Source organism: Aotus nancymaae, unplaced genomic scaffold (assembly GCF_030222135.1).
Source record: "Aotus nancymaae isolate 86718 unplaced genomic scaffold, 86718_ANA_hifiasm-v0.15.2.pri h1tg000040l, whole genome shotgun sequence".
NCBI classification, from domain to species: domain Eukaryota; kingdom Metazoa; phylum Chordata; class Mammalia; order Primates; family Aotidae; genus Aotus; species Aotus nancymaae.
In genome coordinates, this window is record NW_026988454.1 from 5,065,798 (window position 1) to 5,091,196 (window position 25,399).

General features: G+C 40.8%; 1 protein-coding gene across 1 annotated transcript in view; it reads right to left on the reverse strand.

The window, feature by feature from the left end:
- The window catches only part of PACRG (parkin coregulated), a 593,065-nt gene that overhangs the window by 82,710 nt on the left and 484,956 nt on the right, over nt 1-25,399 (reverse strand). The gene's annotated exons all lie outside the window — the stretch shown is intronic.

Below are 25,399 nucleotides of genomic sequence, written 5' to 3' on the forward strand. Positions count from 1 at the left end.
TCCACTTTCTCTGCTGGCTGAGAGGAGCCATTGCCTTTGCAGGGATCCTTACCCTGGACCTCTCTCCTCCGCCATCGCAATAATATATTCCTTTCTGCCTTGCAGGCTTCTTTCACTAGGCTGTAATTACTGGCGGGGACACCCTGCCTACCTCCTCCTCTGTCTCAAAATTCTGTCTTTCGAGGCCTACTTGAAAACCTTGCTCCTCCAAAAAGTCTTTTCTGGATGTCTGAGGCTCCTTCTGAGATTTCCTCCCCAACTCTGCACTTACGGCAGTTTGGCATTATACACTGTTCTGCGTTCTTTGTTTATTCAACCACGTTTTAGGGATTTTGAAGGTGAATTACTGTTGCTAATTCCATCAGCAATGAGCAGACGGTCGACACATAGTTGGACACATTTGGACACATCGAATAAGTCTTGAAGTCTATGGAATGAGTCTAGTTATATACGTTTTTCCATTCTAGATAGCATGAAATTTAATGCCTGTTCAAAAGTCCAAAGCTATAAAACTCCACTGAAAATAAACTTTCCAAATAACTAGTTTATTTTCTCCCTGGAACTTAAAATAGGAGGAGGAGGAAAGGGAAGTCTAATTCTGAGAAAGTAGAATCTCTTTCTGATGTTTTGTCCATTAAAATAGTGAATATTTTACTGCACTGAACAATGCTATGTGTGGAGATTCATACTAAGCACTCCGCATACACTTAGGCTGGTAAACGGGAATGACTGCTATGCTAAGGGGCATAATTTCCAGATATAAAGGACACAGCCTCTTGTGCTACTATGAAGAGATTAAAAATTGGTTATGAATGCTTTATCTTAAAGGAGTGCTGTGTAGTGAAGAAGATTTGTATTTGCAAAGCGCTTTAAAAACTGTATGGTGTGGCACAAATATTACATATATGGACATAAGCTCTCTTTGCAAAGAGTTTTCACAAAGGACAATGTACTATGAAGATGTCCACTTGGAAGGAAGTAGGACGTGGAGGAGCTTCTGATGCCACTGCAGAGGACGCAACAATAGCAATATTAAATTTGCTGTTTTTTATTGTTTATTTCAACGCCCAGAGGCAAACTGTTGAATAATTTCACCATCAGGTTAGAACTGAATTAGGTTCTAAATTATAGGAGCTTAGTGGGACTCTGTGGACCTGAAATTGACCTCTGCTGTCGCCTGGAGACAGTTCTGGGCATCTTGCTGACACAGCCGCTAAAGGAATTGTGGAGCCTGTGGGTCCTCATGAGAGGAAGTCCGTGCTTTCCTCATCCATCTTTTCTTCCTTCTTAAGAAAAATTCTTCTGTCCCAAATTTCTTCCCAGAGAGGGGTTCTCCTACAACTATTCAAGGGTATCTTCCAACAGCATTTGACAGCTGTGGGATTACTACTTTAAAAAGTCAAGAGACTAGTTAACTGAGGGGAAATGATGGCACTTGACTATGGATGCCACAGTTGTGCCAAGGTGCAGGTTGTTCGAGCTGTAGCTGAAGGTCTTTGGAACCCTTACTGGGGCAAAGCGTGCAGACAACTCCTTGCTAAACCATCAAATGATGATTCTGGCAGGCAAAGATCAGATGCCATCTGAGTGCTCTGAGAAGCAGAAGAATCAGTGCTTTGAAAAGAACGGCAAATACTGTTCTTTCGCTGGTGTTGTTCTTTTTTAGAGACAGGGGTTTCACTCTATCACCCAGGCTGGAGTGCAGCGGCATGATTATTGCTCATTGCAGCCTCTAACTCCTGGGCTCAAGTGATCCTCCTGCCTCAGCCTCCTGAGTATCACAGGTGCTCACCACCACTCCCCTGGCTAATTTTTTGTAGAGACAGGGGTCTCACTATGTTGACTAGACTGGTCTTGAACTCCTGGCCTCAAATGATCCTCCTGTCTCAGCCTCCCAGAGCATTGGGATCACAGGTGTGAGCCACTATGCCTGGCCTGCAAATACTTTTACATTGAGATATGAAATTTAGTCCTTTTTAGTGTAGTAAAATGTTTACTATTTGTGCAAACAAAACATTAGAAGGAGATTCTACTTTCTCAGATTTAGAATTCCCTTCCATCCTATTTTAAGTTCCAGGTAGAAAGTAAACTAGTCATTTTGGAAAGCTTATTTTCAGGAGTTTTATAGTATCGGACTTTTCAGTTAGACACTGAATTTCAAGCTGTCTAGGATGGAAAAACATACATAACTACTCATTCCTTGACCTTTAAGACTTACTTGATGTGTCCAAATGTTGGCTACTGTGGTAGAGAATTACTCCAGGCTGCATTTATTCTAATTTATAAAGGGTTTTTTCATTTTCAGCTGAATTTTTACTTTGGGAAATTTTATAAAAATAATGAAGTTCATTCATCATGGTTCCTTCACTCCTACAGCGTTGCCGAAAGTGTGTTAAAAAAAATGACTGTGCTTTTCCCATAAGAAGGAATTCTTTGGTATAGAGCTGGTTCACTAATCATAGCATAATGCCAGTGCATCGGTGTACCAGCTTAATCTATTTGTCATGAACTGACCACCAACATAACTTTGAATGAATTAATGAATTAATCTAGCACGTGGAGCCTCCACTGTGTGCCAGACACTCTTCTAGTTTTACTTTTTCTTTCTTTTTTTTTGCCTGCTTAAAGGTCTCCGGAGCTTATCTGCCTCCACTGGCATCCATTTCGATCATTTTCAGGCATAGACTAAGAACACCCTCTGGGCTCAGGGACTCCGACTACACTGTCTGCTGCCAGAAGTCCTTCAACCTGTGCGCACTAGAAGAATCCATTGCCTGGAGGGCTGGTCCAATTCCTGGAGGGTCATGGCTTTTTGTCACACTGATTAGTGGTAGATTGAAAAAAAAAATTTTGTTTTCTAATATATATATCCTAAACAGGAAACAAGTATATGCATCTTCTCTGTATATTTAAAAACAATAACGTTCTGGCTACGTTTCTAAACCCGGAACTCATGATTGTTTTGATGTTCATTGCGGTTTTTCACCATCATTGCCTCTCTGTATGATCTTTAATCATAAGTTAATTTTTAAAAGCTTCATTAGTGTGCTGTTTTTCTAAGCTGAAATTAGTTTTTCCAACTCGGGCATATCTCATTGGCTTAGTCGCATCTGCCTTATTTTTTTTATTATCATCATCTATGTCTGGTGGTGTCAGTTTGATGAGAGTTTACGCTAATAACACCCAAGTTGTGGGTTTCGTTCTTGCCACAGGGAGGGCAGTTCATCTTGATAGGCAGGACCCATCTCGGCCAGTCCCGTAGACATGTACGAGGGCCTGGGTGTAAGGGTGAATGTTTGGAGGGCCTGGGTGTCAAAGCTGTGCAGTCTCCGTGAGTGTAAAGCTCTTTCTGCTGCCGCTGACCTAGCTCAGTGCAAGTCCCATCATGATGGGGCGGCTGCTGGCTCTGCTCCTTCATGAAGGACGGCACACCCACGGGAACGGCTTACAGTCCTCTTATTACCGTCCGTTACATATATTGGTGCATCTTCAGCTTCTAATTCATTCGAACAGCAGTGATACAGTTTGAGTATTTGATGGCGCTCAAATCTCATGTTGAAATGGAATCCCCAGTGTTGGAGACGAGGCCTGGTGGGCGGTGAGCTTTGGTCATAAGGTGGATCCCTTGTGGCTTGGTGCCGTCCCTGCTATAGTGAGTGAGGACTGGTGAGATCTCGTTGTTAGGTACGTGGCACGTTACCCCTGACCTCCCTCCTGCTTTCGCCATGTGATGTGTCTGCTCCTACTTCGCCCTCTATCTGGAGTAAAACTTCCTGAGCCCTCCCGAGGAGCAGATGCCAGCACAATGCTTCCTGTACGGCCTGCAGAACTGTGAGTCAATTAAATCTCTTAAAAATTATCCAGCCTCAGGTATTTCCTTATAGCAATGCAAGAACGGCCTAATATAAGCAGGAAGTCATGTTTTTACACGCCCAAAAATTCACCTGGAATCTTCTGTGGTTTACCGTGATTTTTTTTTTTTTAATGTCAGACAGCTCACATACTGTTACCATTATCATTTATCACGTGAGTGTGAAATCCTACTCATCGTGCTTATGAGCTACAAAAGGATCGGTTTACCACGATTTTTGATCTCATTGGCGTTTTTAGTTAAAATAGACATTAATGATGCAAACACTTTCATACATTTTTGGAGTTTATCCTTCACTACATCAAGCGTCACTGTGGAGGCTGCTGCAGAGTACTGCCCCGATCCCTTGCAGAACAGGCTGTGTCCAGGCACTGGGGTGTGGGCCACTGATGGCTGGGTCTTACCCTTGGAATTTCCCTCTACCTCAGACAGGAGGTGCTTCACTCAAGATGACTCCTTCCTCCCACAGCCTGCACGGGCTGGCTAATGTACAGGCGCAAAGCTGCAGCCCCGTGGCCTCAAGTGGAGATTTCCTGGGACCTCCGCAGGGCCGTCTAACCTCTCCTGCTCAGCCCTGTTTCTTCCTCTTTCTTCCCACCTCCAGCATTATTCAGGTCTAACTGACAAGTAAAAACTACATGTATTTATAGTGTGCAGTGTGATGTTTCGACACATGTACGCTATACCTTGTGAAATGATTAAACCAAGCTTATTTGCATATCCATCACCTCACATGCGTCTCATCTTTTTGTGGTGAGAAATTTAAGACCTACTCCCTTAACAATTTTCAAATATATATTATTATGAACTAGCCTCATCACACTGTGCAGTAGATCGCCAGAACTCATTCACCCTGCCTCATCGAAACTTTGTGCCTTTTGACCAACATCTCCCAATCCACTTTCCTTCCCTGGGTCCCTGTTAAAAACCGTTCTACTCTCAGCTTCTATGAATTTGGCTTTAGATTCTACATATAAGTGAGATCATGCCGTATTTGTCTTTATGTGACTGGTTTATTTCACATAGCATAATGTCCTCCAGGTTCATCCATGTTGTCGAAAATGAGAGGATTTCCTTCGCTTTATTTTGTATTTTTTTTTTTTTTTTGGTAGAGACAGGATCTTGCTATGTTGTCCAGGCTCGTCTGAAACTCCTGTACTCAAGTGCTCCTCCTGCTCAGTCTCTCAAAGTGCTAGGATCACAGGCATGAGCCACTGTGCCCAGCCAGCTTCCTTCTTTTTAAAGGCTGAATAGTATTCCACTGTGTATACGTACCACATTTTCTTTATCCATTCATCCCCTGATAGACAGTAAGGTTGTGTCCATGTCTTTACTGTGAATAATGCTGCAATGAAAATGAAAGCGAAGCTGTCTCTTCGACATACTGATTTGATTTCCTTTGGATATATACCCAGAAGTGGAAGTGCTGGATCATATAGTATCTCTATTTTTGGCTTTCTGAGTAACCTCTATCCTGTTTTCCATAATGGCTGTCCTAATTGACACTCTCACCAACAGTGTGCAAGGGTTCTCTTCTTCCACACCCTCACAAACACTTGCCACATTAGTTAATTCTCACACTGCTAGAAAGATACTACCCAAGACTGGGTAATTTATAAAGTAAAGAGGTTTAATTGACTCACAGCTCTGCACGTCTGGGGAGGCCTCAGGAAACTTATAATCATGGCAGAAGGGGAAGAGATACATCTTACATGGTGGCAGGTGAGAGAGAGTGAGTGAGGAGTTGAGGGGGATGAACCCCTTATAAAACCATCAGATCTCATGAGAACTCAGTATCATGAGAACTGCATGAGGGTAACCACTCCTGTGATCCAATCACCTCCAACCCGTCTCTCCTTAGCATGTGGAGATTATGGAGATTAAAATTTAAGATGAGATTTGGGTGGGGACACAGCCAAACCATTCCACTTGCTAACTTTTGTCATTTTGATAACAGCCATTCTAATAGGTGTGAAGTGACATCTCATCATGGTTTTAATTTACATCTCCTTGATGATTACTGATGTTCACCATTTTTTCATCTACCTGTTAGCCATTTGTATGTCTTCTTTTGAGAGATGTCTATTCAGATCCTTTGCCCATTTTTAAATTGGGTTATTTGTTTTCTTGCTATTGAGTTGCTTGAGTTCCTTATGTATTTTGTATATTAACTCTTATAGGATGTTTGGTTTGCAAATATTTTCTTCCATTCTATAGGTTATCTCTTCACTCTGTTGATTATTTCCTTTGCTGTACAGAAGCTTTTTAGTTTGATCTAATCCCATTCATCTAGTTTTGCCTTCGTTGCCTGTGCCTTTTGGGTTATATCAAAAACAACAAAAACAAAACTACCCAGGCCAATGTCATGTAGTTTTCTCCTATATTTTCTTCTAGTAGTTTTACAGTTTCAGCTCTTACATTTAAATCTTTAATACATTTTTGAGTTGACTTTTGTATGTTGTGAGATAAGGCCTAGTTTTATTTTTCTGCATGTGGATATCCAGTTTTCGCAATACTATTTATTATAGAGATTGTCCTTTCCCCGTTATATGTTCTTGGCAGCTTTGCTGAAGATTAGCTGACCATAAATGTGTGGATTTATTTTTGGGCTCTCTATTCTGTTCCATTTGGTCTACATGTCTGTTTTTATGCCAGTACCATGCTGTTTTGATTATTATATTTTTGTAATATATTTTGAAATCAGACAGTGTGGTGCCTCCAGCTTTGTTTTTTCCCTTTTCTTTTTTTTTTTAGATGGAGTCTCACTGTTGCCCAGGCTGGAGTGCAGTGGCACAATCTCAGCTCACCACAACCTCTGTCTCCAGGGTTCAAGTGATTCTCCTGCCTTACCTTCCTGAGTAGCTGGGATTACAGACACCTGTCACCATGCCTGGCTAATTTTTGTATTTTTAGTAAAGATGGGGTTTCGCCATGTTGGCCAGGCTGGTTCTGAACTCCTGACCTCAGGTGATCTGCCTGCCTTGGCCTCCTAAAGTGCTGGGATTACAGGTGTGAGCCACCACACCTGGCCCCAGCTTTGTTCTTTTTGCTCAATATTGCTTTGGCTATTCAGGATCTTTGTGGTTCCATATACATTTTTCGATAGTTTGTCTATGTCTGTGCAAAATGCCATTGGAATTTTGATAAGGATAGCATTCTCAGTCTCTTATGGGTGTTATTTCTGTGCAAAAATCTCTATCTCGGAGCCTATTTCCAGGGAACCTGACTAACAGAGGTCACTCTGTTTGTAAGCATGTTTGGAAAAGCAATTCAATTAGCAAGGCACAGTCTTCATAATGCATGCCTTTCTGCCTGTTTGTAGACCAGACCCCTCTCCCTAAGCATGTTTCTTCCAGCCCTCAGACAGTTGGAAGCCCACCACACACTAAAGCCAGCAAAAAGCAGTCCCCCTCAAGCCTTTTCTGACCACCTTCTCTTTCCCATTCCCTCTTCCAAAATTAATCCTCCCTTAACTCTTGATTTCGGCTTCTGCTCTTATAGCATTTACTTTTTCCTGTGCATTGCAGTTGAGTGGTCTAACTCCCTCACTAGAATGCAAGCTTTTACCACGTCTATCCTTCTGCTTTCCCATCGTCCCTGTGTGGCGCTCACTGGGCATTCAGAAAATGTTTTCTCAATGGGACACACATATTTTTATTCTTAGTATTTTAGTTTATCCTAAATGTTCTTTATTATTATTATTATTATTATTTTGAGAAGAAGTCTAGTCTCACTCGTTGCCCAGGCTGGAATGCAGTGGTGTGATCTCGGCTCACTGCAACCTCCACCTCCCACATTCAAGTGATTCTCCTGCCTCAGTCTCCCAAGTAGCTGGGATTACAGGCACTTGCCACCAATTCTGGCTAATTTTCATATTTTTTAGTAGAGATGGGGTTTCACCATATTGGCCAGGCTGGTCTCGAACTCCTGACCTCAGGTGATCCTCCTGCTTCGGCCCCCCAAAATGCTGGGATTACAGGCATTAGCCACCATGCCCTGCCAATGCTCTTTTCTTTTACTTCTTTTTTCCTATGTATGCTATACACATATCATACATACTACATTTTTTAGTAGAAGTTAATTGGCAATTATTTAAGGCAAGATCAATCTGTACACTAAGTTAAATAATCACTATATTACAGTCTCATTTACTTTTTCTTTTTGCGCTCAATAATCATTCATTTTCTCTATGGCATTCTGATATTACTATAACTCGACATGATTTTTCAAAAGTAACATTTGAAATGTAGTCAATTCTCTTAATTACTTGGGATGCAGGCAGTTTGGACCCAGTGATTTATATATGTTAATATTTATAAGTGTTTACTTATTTATCTGATGTCAATATCAGGTTCTGTAGAATCTACATTATTTCTTAGTGATTCAAATCTCTTCATTTTTCTTTCTTGGGTGGATTGGGCAAATGGCTCAGCTCTTTTATTAATTCTACCCCATCCTCGTTATTTGTGAACTTGGGTATAAATGTGTTTTTCTGTGCAATGCTTTTGTTCACATAAATTTTTTTTTTTTTTGAGTGAGACAAGATCTCACTCTGTCGCCCTGGCTGGAGTGCAGTCTTGTGATCTCAGCTCACTGCAACAACCTCCACCTCCCAGGTTTAAGCGATTCTCCTGCCTCAGCCTCCCAAGTAGCTGGGATTACAGACATCTTCCACTATACTTGGCTAATTTTTGTATTTTTAGTAGAGATGGGCTTTCATCATATTGCCCAGGCTGGTCTGAAATGCCTGACATCAGGTGATCCGCCTGCCTTGGCCTCACACATCCTTCTTTGAATGTACGCTCCCATCTCATGCACTCTCATGGTGTCGTCAGGAACATGATTGGTTGTGATGGACCATGGGGGGCCTTAATCTCCACAAGCTGTCCCTGAGAATTCCAACCTGCTTCTTGGAAACATCCTTACACGCTAAAATACTTTTTATAGTGGGTTAATTTTCTTGACTTTTCAATTAACACCATAACCTACAATAAAAGTTTAAAAAATACTTAACAGTTTGTTGTCATTTGGTCAGGTCACTTGAACAACTTGATTTATTTAGGAAAAATGTTCTATCAGCTTCTGACTTCAGTGTCTCCTGCACTGTACCTGAGTATCGCCAGGTGACCAGGATGCAGCCTGTCTGTATTCTCATACCTTCGAGCAGATTTGACTGATCCCAGAGCTGTAGATTAGAAAGTATTCTTCTAGCCCTTGACAGTCTGGCTGTGCAAGTTCCCACGACCTGGGATCCTCACTTCTCTCCAGCACACACCTGTGCCTTGCCAGGAAGACCTTTAACGGGCAAAGCCCTTGCTGTCATCAGTGAGCGAATGACATTTAGCTTTGGGTCTTCAGCAAGCCCACTGAACTGGAGTGCCTTGGCCAGCTCAGCGGACACTTGCGGGAACACAACACAGCTTTGGCGTTCTTTGGAATGTTATTCATCTATTTAGGTTTTCTTACTTGCTTATTTAAAGTTGTGGTTATTTTCTAACAGTTCCCTTGACTGAAATACCCTCCTTTTGGATCATAAGGCGGAGGCCTAGGATTCCAGCTTCAATGTAAGATTTGCTCTGCAGCCATGAATGTATCTCCCTGAGAGTCAGTGGTTCAGCTGCACATGATGAAATTAATCAAAGAGTAATGTCTATTTCACAGAGTCACAGTGAGGCAGAGGCAAGGCACAAAGTCACGTGTACAAAGTTTGCAGGGAGCTTGGCTCCTTCTCACTGACTTTGACCACATGTGTGGGAATACAGGAACAAATAACTAGGAAAACCATGATGAGAGCGAGATGTGGGGAAATCATTTATTTTCTCATGTACCATTTACTTCTGAGATAATGAAATGCTTTCTAGATGACTGAGACAGACCACTATAGTATTTTTGTATGTATTTTGTCTTCAAAATGCTTGATTACCATTAGGATTTTTTAAATAGTAATCTGCAGACACTAAAGCTTCTTTTGTTCCTGAACTATATGACTTATTCTCACTGCGTCTTGCCTCTCATGTGAAATTGCTGGAAGAAGAGAGCAAAGTGGTACAGATCCCAAGTTGCCTAACATCTGTAAACTTGGGTCTTCCTTTCTCAAATGACAGGGACAATAATGGATCTTACTTTGCAGGGATGTTGTGAGGATCTAACAAAGAAACCCAGGCAAGCCCTTAGGATGGTTCCTGGTACTTGGTAAATATGCAATACATTTTTGCCATTATTAATGATTATTAGACATTCCATATACTTTTGGTAACATTTATAGGTAACCATAAATATCTAATGTCTCCAGACATTCTCTTAAAAAACATAATTAAAGGAAAGATATGCAAATATTTATCTCCAAATCACACACGTCTGAAAGTTTCGAAAAGTGGCCTTTGACTTTAAGTACTGGACTGCAATTTTCATATTGAATTTAATTTATCATATATCATGGAAACTCCATGGCACTCTGTGAGTTTTCCCAAGCACTGTCTTTTTTTGTGTGATCTCCTCTGCCTTGGAGCCCGGCTCTCACTCCCGCCTCTGATCCCTGTTCTCAGGTCTACTATGGGGAGAGAGAGGGCGTGTGCAAATCTATGTCTCAGCCCCACTCACCCCTACTTAGCTGTCAGTCCTTCTGTTACTGTCTTAGAATGCCCAGTCACCATGGCTGAGTGCTGGGGCCACACCCCTGGATAAACGAGACAATGTATGGCAAAATTCACGGATGGGGCTTTGTGAGCATGAGCGCAATCACTAAAAAGATGGAGCACACCCTTCTTCCCTGTGCTCCCCCCACCCCAGCCCTCTGTCCTGACTCTGTCTGCAGCAGAAGACACAGGAGTCACTCTGCATGTATTGGGAGCTCCTTCTATGTGCAGCTCTGTTCTGGATCCCGGGCTGGTAGTGGTGAAAAGACCGCATCCTTGCTTGGAAGGGGGCTCACATGCTGGGGAGGGAGAGAGCTGATGCGCTGATTTAAATAGTAGATGATGACTTGGTTTCAAACAGCAAGGTGTTTTGTGAAGCAAAATAAAGCAAAGTAAGATATGGGAGGAGGGCATGCAGCCTTTCTGCAGGGCAGCCAGGGAAGGCCTCTTTGGGGAAGCACGTTTGGATAGAGACCTGAACAATGGTGAGCACATCATGGAGACCAGGGCCAGGATGCTCCAGGCACAGAGAGCAGAAACGTAAAGGCCGTGAGTAGGAAATGTCCTTGGTGTCTCCGAGGCTTAGGGGAAAGGCTGGTAGGAGGGAGTGAGGCAGCAGGAGAAGGCAGTGGGGAAGGCAGGCCGAGCTGCAGGCCACTGTGGGGAGGAGGATTTACTCTCAGCTCGATGGGAAACCACTGCGAGGTATTTAAGCAGCGGAATGGCATGATGGATTGATGTGTTGGAAAGATAACACTTTCGCATAGAAAGCAGGTTTTCAGGCTTTAAGAATAGATGCAAGGAGAAGAACTAGAAGACGATGCAGAAGTTCAACCCAGAGACAGTGAAGGCTTGGAAAGACACATTCTGGACACGGTGAGACGTGCTCAGCTTTGAGGTGCAGAGCCAGTGCGGGCAGAACCAATGAGCTTCGCTGCTGGATGGGCTTGGTCTTGTAAGGATCAGAAAAGAATGAAGATTGACTTTTAGGGCTATTGGCTGAGATGGAAATGACCAAGAAAGAGTGGACTTTGGAGGGAAATAAAGAGCTGTGTCAGAGGTTAATTCTATATCACCTATTTAGACACCCAAATAGGACTAGTGAGACAGAGGTTGGGCATACAATTTAGAAGGGTGGTTAGGGCTGGGCATATAAACCTGTGACTCTGTCATCTGTGTATAAAATGGCTTAAAACCGTGGACTACAACTGGGTAGCTGGACCGAGCAGGCACTGTGGACCTTCCATGCAGAGTAAGTGCAGCGTGAGCTGTCCTGAGCCAGGCCTGTACTGGGAGAGGCCTGTCCTGGGCAGGGGCTGTCTTGGGTGGGGCCTGTCCTGGGCGGGGCCTGTCCTGGGTGGGGGCTTTCCTGTGGGGAGGGGCTGTCGAGGCGGGGGTTGTCCTGGGTGGGGCCTGTCCTGGGCGGGGCCTGTCCTGTGCTTTGTAGGATGTTTGGCTGCATCCCAGGCCTCCACACACGAATGCCTGCAGCATCTCCCCACCTGTGACAAAAGTGTCTTCAGACATTGTCAAGTGACCCCTGCAGGGCAAAACTGTCCCTTGTTGAGAGCCACTGCACTATAAACATGTTGAGAGAGGGCAGCTGGAGAAGACAGTGGCCTGAGCCCTGCCCCTGTGGCAGAGCGAGGAGGAGGAGCCAGCCCAGGAGATGGGGGAACCACCTGTGAGCTGAGAGGTGCTGGAGGGGCAGGTGCTCTGTTATCAGAGCAGCTGGTTTGGGTGAGTGTTGCTGGGAGTTTGAGTCAGACAAGGACAAAGAACAGAACCTTGAGTTCGGCAACACCGAGGCTGCTCAGGGCCCTGACATGCTGCATCTCAGTGGAGAGGAGACAGACGATAACCGAAGTGGGCTTCGGAGGGGACGGGGTCAGTGTTGAGGACGCAGCCCTGGAAAGCACTGACAGCCCTTGGGAGGAGTTCTGTTGAAGAGAGAAGCAGAGAAGAGGTGATACCCATAAGGGGATGTGAGGGCAACAAGGAATTTACTTCTAGCATGAAAATTGCAGTAGAAAGTGGAATAATTGCAGAAATTAACTTCTCGGGTAGATAAGAGAGGATGGAATTCAGTACAGCCAGCGGAGTTGGTGTTGGATAACTGTGTGGAGATTGCTGTACCCATCACACAAGAAGGGAAAGTGAGATACGAGGACAGAGAGATAAGCTGATAAGAATTTTCAGTGGGAAGATGTGGTAGTGTTCACGTGATAGTTTCTGTTTTCTTTGGAAAATAGGAAGCTAATTTATTCACAAAGAATGAAGAATGAAACACCCCTAAGAGTGCAAATATGAATACACTAGGGCAGGGGTCCTCAATCTTTTTGGCACCAGGGGGCAGTTTCATGGAAAACAATTTTTCCACAGACCAGTGTGGGGGATGGTTTCACAGTTCAAGCATGTTACATTTACTGTATACTTTATTTGTATTATTAATTACATCGTAATATATAATGAAGTAATTATACACCTCACCATAATGTAAAATCAGTGAGGGCCCTACGCTTATCTTCCTGCAACTAGACGGTCCCATCTGGGGTGATGGGAGACAGTGCAGATCATCAGGCATTAGATTCTCATCAGGAGCGCAGGACCTGGGTCCCTGACACGCAGTTCACGGTGCAGTTCAAGCTCTTTTCAGAACCTAGTGCTGCAGCTGAGCTGACAGGAGTCGGAGCGCAGGCAGCAAATGCTCACCTCCTCCCGTGCAGCCCAGTTCCCAAAAGACCGACGCAGTGCCAGTCCGTGGCCCGGGGGCTGCAGACCCCTACCCCGGGAACCCCTACCCTAGGGGCATGTAGAAAGATTGTTGCCTATTTGAGAATCATGATGAAAGGTTTCAAGTGAGCAGGTGGCCCCTCCTCCCCTCCTGAGCAGGCTGCATGGACCTGTGCTTTGTATCTGTGACTGCACTTCCCCTGGAATCCCAGCCTTTCTGTCTAGGGACTGGTGCACGCCTAGACCTGACTATCCCCTGCTCTGTTGGGGCTGGGATCCTGTTGGGGTGGGTTTCCTGAGTCTGAGCTGTCCCTTGGTGCTTGCCAGGAGCTTGTTTTAGCCTTTGGGCCTCATACCGGCACCAATCGGGCTGCATCCTACTTCTGCAGGGAGCGGCACATTCCCAGGCCTCACTTAGTCAGGCTAACCCTCCACCGCCAAGCCCAGTCCTGCCCATCCCAGAGTCGTTCACACTTGTGCACAAACCCCAGTCCTATCAGGACTCAATGGAAGTTTTGAATGAAAATTGGGAAGATTCACTTGCAAAGGTTGGTGGAATGCTTCTGGGTATTTCAAAGTTCCTCATGGAGAATGTAATTCTGTAGATACAGCAAGTGTAAATGATCATTGCTTTTATATGGATTATTGAAGGATTTAATTAGACAATGCAAGCTGAAAGCAAGCACACTGAATATTGTAAAGCTGCGGTGCTAGTTAATGACCGCAGAACCTTAAATAATGGGTGGTTTTGTTCTTGGAAGAGAGTTTACTAAGTATAAATAATTTAAATAAATTAGACAGCAAGTTGCGGGAAAATCCAGCAGCACTGCCAAACATGACAGCATTTCACACTATTATAAAGTTGTATCTCTGCGTTGTGTGTTGCGTGTGCATGTGTATGCATGCGTGTGTGTACAGGGGCTGGGTGCACTGAAGAGCTGCTTCAGAGGTTAATTCTAAATCACCTGTTTAGACATTCATATAGGAGTAGTGAGGCGGCGGTTGGACACACAATTTAGAAGTCTGGTTAGGGCTGTGCATGTAAACCTGTGACTGCCATCTGTGTATAAAATGGCTTAAAACCACGGACTAGAACATTACTGAGGGATGGGTGAAGTAGTCAGACTCAACTTGATTTTTCTTGTTTTAAGCTCTACTTTGCATTTTAGGTATTTTACCAGCTATCCTTGCTTTACATTAAGTATAGTTTTCAAGCGTTCATAACTATTTCCCTAAAAACGCTGCCTTCAGTTTGTGTTACTTTTTTCTTCCCCTTTTCTCTTGCTAGCAGTCCTGTGAATGGACGGCCTCGTGACTGTCTTCTGCCCAGCCTCCACCAGGGTCTCGTGTAAGTTCTTCCACTTCGGTTTCCTTGGTGATGTGCAAGGCCTCGGTTTCCAGCCCTTACCCTTGGTGCTGTCTGCACTGGGGACAGACTCTGCTTTGTGGCCCCCCCTTCACATCGCCACATCGCCCTGTGTCCCAGATCCCTTAAGGTGCATGGCAAGGCAGATGCTGTCCCCAGATGCTCTTTACAACGGTCAGCTCTCTGGCCTATCAGATAATGCAGGAAAAACTTCCTTTCTCATGTTAAACTCCTCAGACAGAGAAAAGAGGGAAAAGTCTACATTTCATGTGTTCAATTGAAAAATGGTCTCTAAAATTCCTTAAGACTCATGGATCTTTCTCTTCCCAGCCGGGCTTCTGATAAACACCCTACACTTGCTGCCACCGTTCCTGAATGTCAGTGCGCTTTGCAACCACCCAAAAGCAGGGTTTGTCTCACACTTCCCAGAAATTGCTTTTGCTGAGGTCACTGTTGATCTCCTAAACAATAGATCCAATGGTATGATTCCATATTTGTCTGGTTGTCCTTTAAAGCATTGGAAAATCCTGATCTCTTATTCTTGATGTTTCTGTCTGTCCTGTCATTCTCAGGCCTTCTTCTCTTCCTACCCAGCTATAGTTGGGGTTGGCAGGGTTCCACCAGGGGCCATTACTCTTCATTGCTTTATGTTGTCCTTGGGTGATCTCATTAAAGCACCACAGTCATACATGTGGCCATCTTTCCAGCCCAGATTGCTCATAAATAGCTCTAAGACATATATTCTATTTGCTTATTGGCTGTTTCTGCCTCAATGTCCCATAAGCATCTTAAATGCAACCTACCTAAAAATAAAATCATCATACTTCCCTAAAGCATCCTGTTTCTGAATTTGGCATAGATTAACGGCATCAGGATCAACCTAGTCAAGGAGAATGGAATCTCCTAAATTGACTCCAGAAGAGACAGAAAACAGAACAATGTAACAATGGATATTATTAAAGCTATTACTAAATTAACATAAAAATATGCCATACCAAGATGGCATTAGAAGTAAATTAATTCTTTTCACGGAATGATATTTCTCTATTTAAGCCTATTTAAACTATAATAGAAAGAATCCTCCAAAATTCTTTTAAATAGTGATGGCACACCTCACTGACAGTCGATATAATAGTTCTAAAATGATGATTATCTTGAATATTACAAACTTTTTCATAGTTACTAAAAAAATGTAGCAGAACATTGCACAAAATATATGCCATGACTGAGTGGCATTTATTTCCTGAATACAGGGGTGGATCAAAAAAGTTTTAAATGGGTCAAATTAATATGTAGTAGTAATATATTAGATGAGGTAAATTATATGACCTACATAGGAGGTAGCAGAAGAGGCATGCTGACAAATGTCAACATTCATTTCTGATGTTAAAAATCAGTGGTAAGGCAAGAATTGACAGACTTTTTTTAAAACCACCACGAAGCTTAATGATAAAATGCTAAAACATTCCTATTAAACTGTGGAACAAGATGAGAATCTTAACCATTGCTACAACTAATGCCATTGAAATGGCAGCCAATTGTGTTATATGAGAAATAAATAGAAAGTTTGAATACAAGAAGAGAGAATTATTATTACTATTTGCAGATTTTATGATTAACAACTTGAAATATAAAGAAAATTACCCAAAAGACTGCAAAATAAACCTACATAGCTGCATATATATAATTATCAGTGAGAAAATATAGTAAAAGACATTGAAATGTGTGCACCATTTACAAGAGCAAACAAATAAAACAAGACAGAAATAAATAAACAAAAGAAAATATTTATTAATGCATTTAAAAGATAAGGTTTACATTTATATAAAGAAAACTTTAAAACTCTACTGAGAGACTTACAAGAAGGCTTAATGATGTAATACTTTAAAAGTATTAACAATTGTACCTGAAGCGTTCTGTAAATTCAATGTGACCATTTCTGGAAAACCAGAAAATCTAGATTTCTTATGAGAAGAAAAAATAAGGAAAAATAAATGTGTGAGAATATCTTGGAAAACTCTGGAAAGAATGAGTAGAAACTCCCAATAGGATAATAAACCCCTTCTCTCCAACATGGTAGCCACTAGTCACATGTGGCTATTTGAAATTTAAGTTTAAATTAATTAGAAATTTATAAAGTAAAAACTTCAGCTCCTCAGTCACACTAGCCACATTTCAGGGCTCAATGTGATGGTGGCTACTACAGTGGATGGAATGAACAGAGAACATTTTCTTCACTGCAGAAGGTTCTATTCGACAATACTTTACTGAAACATATTATTAAATAATAAAAAGAGTTTGGTTGGCCCTGGAGAAGAAATAGTTAGAACAGAATTTACTCCAAAATTAGATAAAAATAAAGTATAATTTAGATTGTGATAAAGGTTGTGTTTCAAAGGTAGGAAAAAGAGAGGCATTTTTTTTAAATGTACAGCTAGATCTTTACCTCATTATTCAAAGCAATATAAATTTCAGATAGAGCAAATAATTAAAATGTAAAAACAGAACTGTGCAAAGTTCTGTCCCTTACTGTCCTTGAGGAAAAGATCAATGGATTTATTTGTAAACTTTAAATGGGGGTATTTATAATACCTATAATTGACAAAGGGCTAATTTCCTTAATTAACTAATAACTAATACTAATCAATGAGAAAAAGACAACCAAAACAATAGAAAAATGGGTAAAGGATGTACATAGAGACTTTATAAGAAAATAAGCACAAATGGCCAATAATCACATGAAAATATACTAAACCTCATTTATCACTGAAAAGACCCTAAATAGCTTAGTGTATATTCCCTACAAAGATATTCTCCTACGTAATCACAAGCACTGAAATGCAACTAACACCGATATATTATTGCCATTTTATCCCCAACTCATTCAAATATTGCCAGTTGTCCCAATAACATCCTTGATAGCAAAAAGATCAGTCCAGAATCACATGTTGCATTATTTGTGATATTTCTTTATTCTCTTATCTAAAACAGTTCTTCAGTTTTTTTTTTCCTTGACTTTCATGCCCTGGACATTTAAAAAGATTACAGGTCAGTTTTTTTTTTTTTTTAAATTGAGCATTCCTCAATGCATATTTGTCTGTTACTTTCTAATGATTAAATTCAGATTTTGCATTTCTGGCAGAGATATCCTACTGTACTCCGTCAGCTGCCATGTGCTTTTAATGTGTCCACTTCATAGCCATGTTAACCTTGATGCTTCAATTAAGATTGTCATTTTTCATGGTAAAGCTACTCTTCTTCCCTTTATAATTAATATGCATTTTGTTGGGAGACAATATGAAATTATGGTAAATATATAATTTTTCATCCAACTTTTATTCACTTATTCATTTATATTAATATGGAGACATTAATTCCTAATGTAGTCTGTGGGTTATAGTCCATTTTACTATCATTTATTTTGAAGCTCAAAGTGTCCCTGACTTGGCAATTGGGCAGCTCTTTTGAGCTGGCATCTGTGTCCTCTGCACATGTCCCCTTTGTTCTTTAAGCATTTTCTTTTTTTTTTTTTTTTGACAGGGCTCTGTTCCAGGATCATCTTGGACTTTTCCTGCCATAGTTCTGGAATTGACCATTTCTCCAAGGAGCATTGATTCCTTTTTAGGGAAAATGGTACTTAGAAACCAAAATCTAGGTACCAGATGTGCTCATTGCTTTTGGGGTGCCACTGCTCCCAGACCCTCACATTAACAGAGCTATACACACAAACACATAGTTACAACCATGCTCATTTCCATATTTACTTTATCTATAATGAAAATCATGAGTTTATGCCAATATCTCAATTCTAATCCAACACCCCAGAGTACTTTCAAATTCTCTATCTTTTCATATTTGTAACTCTCTTGGCTCCCATTATTCTTTTCATATTTACTTATTTGATCTACCCCTGTATATAACCAATATCCCACTACTCTGGACTGCTTCATCCCAGTGCAGATGCCTTTCTAGTCCCACTTGCAGGGCCATTGGCAGTGCTTCCCAACCATGTAGATGTCTTCCTCACTCTTCCTGGGCTCTGACACCCCTCTCTGGACCACAATGGCTCCCTCCACTACAGGTGGACACTGCCTGTGCTCAGCCCCGTTTGGTGGCTTTGGACTGAATTACTGAGGAAAAGGAAGATAATGAATACTGCATTATAATACCCTCTTCCCATACCCTCATGACCTGTTTGCTTATTTTCCTAGTTACAGACCAAACTTGGCAGGAGTGCAAAACCAAGAGGCCCAGCCATTTCAACTGCTTACATTGGTAACTCTTATAGGGGGAGGAACTAGGAAGCCATCTTCCTAATAGTATATATATCTTACTGTAGTAAGATTTATCGTATTAAGTAAAATGTTTCATTTTGTTATATGTAATTGATTTAAATACTGAGAATCACAACAAATGTGTTCTTGTCCAAATACTTCTGTAAAAAGTTCCATTGTATAGATATATGCCTAGATTTTAAGTTATGAAAAATAATCAAATATGGTAAAGTCTCAAGTGCACCTGTATATATAAGCTTGATATTTCCATGTTCTTGGCAGATAAGATAAATTCAAAAAATTTGTTCATCATGGGGAATTTTAAGACAATGACTTAAATTGGCCTCGGCTATCTGTCCCTTTACTCTATAAAACAGTGTCTCTACCATATGGAAAATATTATGGAAATCAGGTGTTAATGTTTCCATTTAACCAATGATGGAATAGTACACAGGATTATAAAACATTTCTGTGAAGTATGAGACAGTTGCATAATTTACACATAAGTATTGAAGAATCACTACATTGCCTGGAGAAGAGTTTCTCACTGTCAAAAAAAAAGGTCAGCTTTAAGTGTTTTTGTCATAATGGCAGAGTTAACAGCCAAAGGGAATTAAAAAAAAAAGTGGGGGAGAGAAAGGTTCTGTGATAGAATCTATGTAAGCCTAGGAGAAAAAATTAGTATTGTCAAATAAGGCTCCAGTGAAGTAATGAAGAATTTCATGAAGTACCTATTACTCGAAGGAAGACATTTTTACATTTTAAGAAACTTCAGATCTGTTTAATGTGTGATTAAATAGGGCATAAAACTAACCAGAGAGTTCACCAGGTCAACTTTTGGCTGCCTTGGGATGAACCACATTTTTCCCCCCAACACAGCAAGTCATTGATTTAAAGAGCTTACTATTTCTTATTTAATATGTCCTATATCTTCCATTGAACTGAAGAGAGTTTTTCTTTTTAAAAATTCAAGGTTATGCCCTTCAATACAAACTGGGTGCAACATAGAACTGATATTATTTTGTTCTCAGCAAAAGTAAGGGGAAGAGATACATGTATTTAACTGTGAAATTTATTGGCTGCTTCAGTATGCATTAACAAATTTAATCCTTTCAACATGCCTCTTCAGTAGATATCACCCATGTGCTTTGGAAGAGGAAGTTAATGCTCAGAGGTTACGGTCCTCAGCCCACAGAAATGGGTGCACCTGCTTGGGGGCTCCACCTTCTAAGGCCATGTTGAGTGATAGAATCTCACTTAACATGAGACCACTCTAGTGGTCTCTGCTTTATTATCAGTGGGATATTTTTTAATGAATGCCCTCCAATGAATTCTCTCTGTCCTCATGTTCAACACTTATTGTAGACCACTGAGTACTTGGCGGTTTTCTATATTTTAGAAAGATATTCTGCATTATGGAATGGATAACACCTTGGTATTAAAATATCTGAACTTTGATAGTTCCATAAAGGCATTAGAAGGAATATATTCGGGTCACAGGTAAAGTCCATTAAAGAGCAGCAAGTTAGTACATTATGCTGCCCTTCCATTCATAGTCTCGAAGTAATTGTCTATGTATTCATCTGATTGCTCTGTAATCTTTAATAAGATTTTTAAAAATATGTGAAAGCATAGTCCATGACTCTGATGAGCATGAGGGTGACAATGGTGCTCATGGAGACATTTGCCAACGCTAAAGTAACAAGACATTTGGTCAAGAACTGAGGTCCCCCAAGAGGCATGGTTTGATGTTCATGAAGACTTTTAGGGGCTTGGCTCAGGAACTTCACACATACACTGTTACTGTGCAATGGAGGGTTGATTTCAATCGACTGTCTTTGTTCACTGCTGAGTTGCAATGGCTTTTCTTTAAAATAAAGAATGTGAAGGTAAAATAAGGCATATATTCGTATACTTTAGACATATGGAAGCTTTCAGCTGTTAGTTGACATTATGATATTTCCTTTGTGTCATAGGCTTTATATCAAATTGTGGCTTGGATGTGTTGTCCTGTTCAGGTACTAACTAGGTTGATGTATGCTTATTTCATGCATTATGAAAAAAATCAATACAAAGGAACATTTAATGTGATAATATTTCTTTAGAATAAACGTTATGCAGCAGTTGTCTCATTCTGCGCCATCCTCATCTGTGAAATTAGGCAGTCCCTGTAGCATAACCTGTCAATATGAACAGTTATTTGTTGTGGATATCATTCAATCTCTACTTTATGCCCAACCGCTCAATATGGTCTTTTAAAATTATGGATTTAGAAATTGATTAATGAAATATAAAATGCCAGATCAACTTACAACTACTTTCCACCTTACCTATCTAAATCCATCTTCTGGTCCTTTTGCAAAGCTCCAGTTTCACAGTGAGGTGGACTGCCACATTAATACAGCTGAAATCTACCCCAGCTAGTTGTACTAAGGCCACTGACTATTCCTTATTAAGGCTACTGAGAAATTTGGATGATAAGACGCTCCATTTCAGGACAACTCATCACGTTTCCTGATAAATGCTAACAATAGTTCACTGTATACTTCCTCTACTCAATGCACTAAAGTTCTTATCAACCAGGAAAGGTGTCACAAAAATGTGCCTAATATTCTCACGACCTTATTTAGTAAATGAACGTGAGTGCCAGCCTACAGACCACTTTGACTGGCGCTTCTATTTGTAGCTGCTCACAGACACAGCTTGCCTGGCCGCTCCTGTGAGATATCCTTTTAAAGAAAGTCTAACCCAGAGGGGGGAAATGTCATAAATTTGGAGAAAAACATCCTTTCATGTTAGCTAATGTACTTTTCTGCTTAATAACCTAACATTAGGCATGAGACAAATACTTTTGTAGAACGGTACTTTGCTTTTTTTTCCTCTGGTTAGCATCGTGACATCAATTCTAAGCGACGCTCATTCACGTAGTTTGAGGTGGGTATTTATATTAATGAAATGTATGTCTAAGCTGTTCCTGTCTCCACATTAGTTCACATTTTATTCCATGCAAAGGAGATATATTTTGGGGGATTACAAGTAATATTTGAGCATTTTTTTTAGGAGCCACTGCACTAAAATCCTAGGAAGTGATACCAAAAAAGACAGAAATCTAAACGTGTGCTTAGCCAAATTAGCTTCAAAGCCAATAGCATACTAAAAATAGCTAAATAAAATGGACATTTATTTGTTATTTTATTTCTGGACTTTTCATCACAAAGTTGATTTATTAATACAGAGAAGATGCTAATTTTAACATGATAACCTAACAATCCTTTTTTAAAAAGTAAAATGTAGCTTAGAGTCTAATCTCTGCAATTACCCTTTTTCTAATTTGTATACTATACTCTCACCACTGCCATCATCTTTATTGAATGTACCACGTTGTGTCTTAGGAAAAGAAAAGAAGATAAAAAAGAAAAGAAAGGATAAACTCCGAAACAGTGTATGAATAGAAGTTGTTTCAGTTCTTTACAGAGTATTTGCTTTATGTAGTAAATAAAGCAAAAACCATCTTTGGACTGGATTGTGCAAGATAAGCTAGTTTACTAACAGGAAAACACCAAGTTTAACTACAATAGAATTCAAATTGGCTATTAAGTTATGCTCGTGTAGACAGTGGCAATATGCTAGACAACTGTGAAGAGGGAAGGAAGCATTGCCCGACCGTCTGTGGCCCCAAACAGGCCACTTCCATATGCTCCCGAACGCCTGGCAGCTTTGCCGCCCAAGTCCCCACTCCTTCTCAGCGACATCCATATGGTACCCACAGATTGAGAGCTTGCCTTTCTTTCTAAGACAGGCACAATCTCACTTGGTATTCTATTGCGCTGAATATTTTTGAACAGTGATTCATATTTTTATTGCAAAAATAAGATTGTGGATTCTAATTCTTCCACTTTCATTCTGAGAGGCACTTATGGATTCCGACAGTCTTACAGGTTAATTTTGTAGAAAGAAATGAGATGCTTGCATTTTAGTCTAATATCAAAATGGAGCAGGCTACCATCCATGCCTCCCGTCTACCTGGGCACATGCTAAGTGCTGGGCGTTAAGTGTAAGGAGCAGCTCACTCAAGCAGCTCATCATGTAGTGATGAGCCAGGATACAAGGATGGGAGATACCATGGGCCTGAGTGTCCTTGTTTCTGTGAGCTATTCTCACATCTAAACCATAGGGAGCTGGGTATCATGGAAAGCCTGATGTGTAGTGAGCACACGTGTGAACCAAAGAAATGACAATTGATTTCAGTATTTCTTGAGGATGCATTTATTTTCATGTTGCAAATTTTAGGCCTTATACATTTCTTTGCTCATTGAGCCTTTGTTGTTTTTGGACTTTTGAACCCCTGGGTATCACCTGTTCCATTTGGAAAAATTTATAGGCCGTGGTCGTTGTTTTCATTTCAGCAGGAGAGACTGTCCATGCTCTAAATTATAAATAAAACAATGAGAGAACAGACCACTTTCTAAAAGGAAAGCTTGCTTTCTTAGTAAGAGATAAATACCACTGGGAACAGAGATTGAAAATAAATATGTGTTTTGCGACTAAAATAAATTCATTTAAAGAAGTCTCTCACTTTCTACAAAGCCTTTTTTGAAAAACAGAAAGTCAGAAGTGACATGTTGACAAATATTTATAATTTGTTAAAAAAAGAAATAAAATCCTAGAGAAATGTCCAACAGAAACCAAATTGACCTGATAGCAAAGTGAACAGCCTTAAAAACATTGGTAAAAGAAAGAGAAATGATGTATGATATTTTCAGAACTGAGGAAAAGGAAAACAAATATTAGCACCTTCTCTCAATCAACCTTCCTGAGTTAAGTGTTCATTTGGTATTTCTTTCTCTCTCAGAGAATTCAACCAGGTCTGGATTTGAGATGACCTGTAACAAAGCTTCTCTGGGGAAACTTAAGGGACAACAGAAGAGAACCTTTTCTCCTTAGTCTATTCTCCCTGTTCCCTGTGCAGGGAGAGCTTCTCCAAGAGTCTGAGAAACATTTCTTTTAGGGGTTTACTTTCCTTTTCTTCTTTTTTTTAACTTTTATTTTGGGTTCAGGGGTACACGTGCAGGTTTGTTACATAGCTACCTATATAGCAAACTGTGTGTCTCAGACGTTTGGTGTACAGATTATTTTGTCACCCAGGTACTAAGCATATCACTGATAAGTAGGTTTCTGATCCCCTCCCTTCTCCCAGCCTCCATCCTCGAGCCAGCCCCGGTGTCTGTTCCCCTCTTTGTGTCCGTGTGTTCTTGCTGTTTATTCCCACTTATAAGTGAGAACATGTGGGATTTGTTTTTTGTTCCTGTGTTATTTTGCTTAGGATAATGGCCTCCAACTCCATTTACATTGCTGCAAAAGCCCTTATCCCATTCTTTTTTATGGTGTTTGTGTACCACATTTTTTATCCGGTCTACCACTGATGGGCATTTAGGTTGATTTCATGTCTTCGCTATTGTGAAGAGTGTTGTCATGAATATACATGTGCATGTGTCTTTATGGTAAAGTGGTTTATATTCCTTTGGGTATATACCCAACAAAGGGATTGCTAGGTCAAGTGGTAATTCCGTTTTAAGTTCTTTGAGGAATCGCCACACTGCTTTCCACAATGGCTGAAATAATTTCCACTCCCACCAGCAGTGGCCAGTGTTCTCTTTTGTCTGCAACTTTGCCAGCATCTGTTATTTTTTGACTTTTTAACAATAGCCATTCTGACTAGTGTGAGATGGTACCTCTGTGGATTTGATTTGTATTTCTGTAGTGATCACTGATGTGGAGCAGTTTTTCATATGCTTGTTGGCCATGTGTGTCTTCTTTTGAAAAATGTCTGTTCATGTCCTTTGCCCACTTTTGAATGGGGTTGTTTGGTTTTTGCTTGTAAATTTGTTTAAGTTCCTTATAGATTCCGGATTTTAAGCCTTTGCCAGATGCATGGTTCAGACATGTCTCCTCCCATTCTGTGGGTTGTCTGCTCACTCTGTCAATAGTTTCCTTTGCTGTGCAGAAGCTCTTTAGATTAATTAGGTCCTATTTGTCAAGTTTTGTTTTTGCTGCAACATCTTTTGGTGTCTTTGTTGTGAAATCTTTGCTAGATCCTATGTCCAGAATGGTATTTCTGAGGTTATCTTCCAGGGTTTTTATAGTTTTAGGTTTTATGTTTGAGTCTTTAATCCATCTTGAGTTGATTTTTGTGCATACTGTAAGGAAGGGGTCTGGTTTCAATCTTCTGCACATGGCTAGCCAGTTGTCCCACCGCCATTTATTGAATAGGGAGTCCTTTCCCTACTGCTTTTGTCAACTTTGTCAAAGATCAGATGATTGTAGGTATGCAGCCTTATTTCTGGGCTCTCTATGCTGTTCCATTGGTTTGTGTGTTTGTTTTTGATACTAGTACATGCTGTTTTGGTTACTGTAGCCTTGTCATATAGTTTGAAGTTGGGTAACATGTGGCCTCCAGCTTTGTTCTTTTTGCTTAGGATTGCCTTAGCTATTCAGGCTCTTCTTGGTTCCACATGAATTT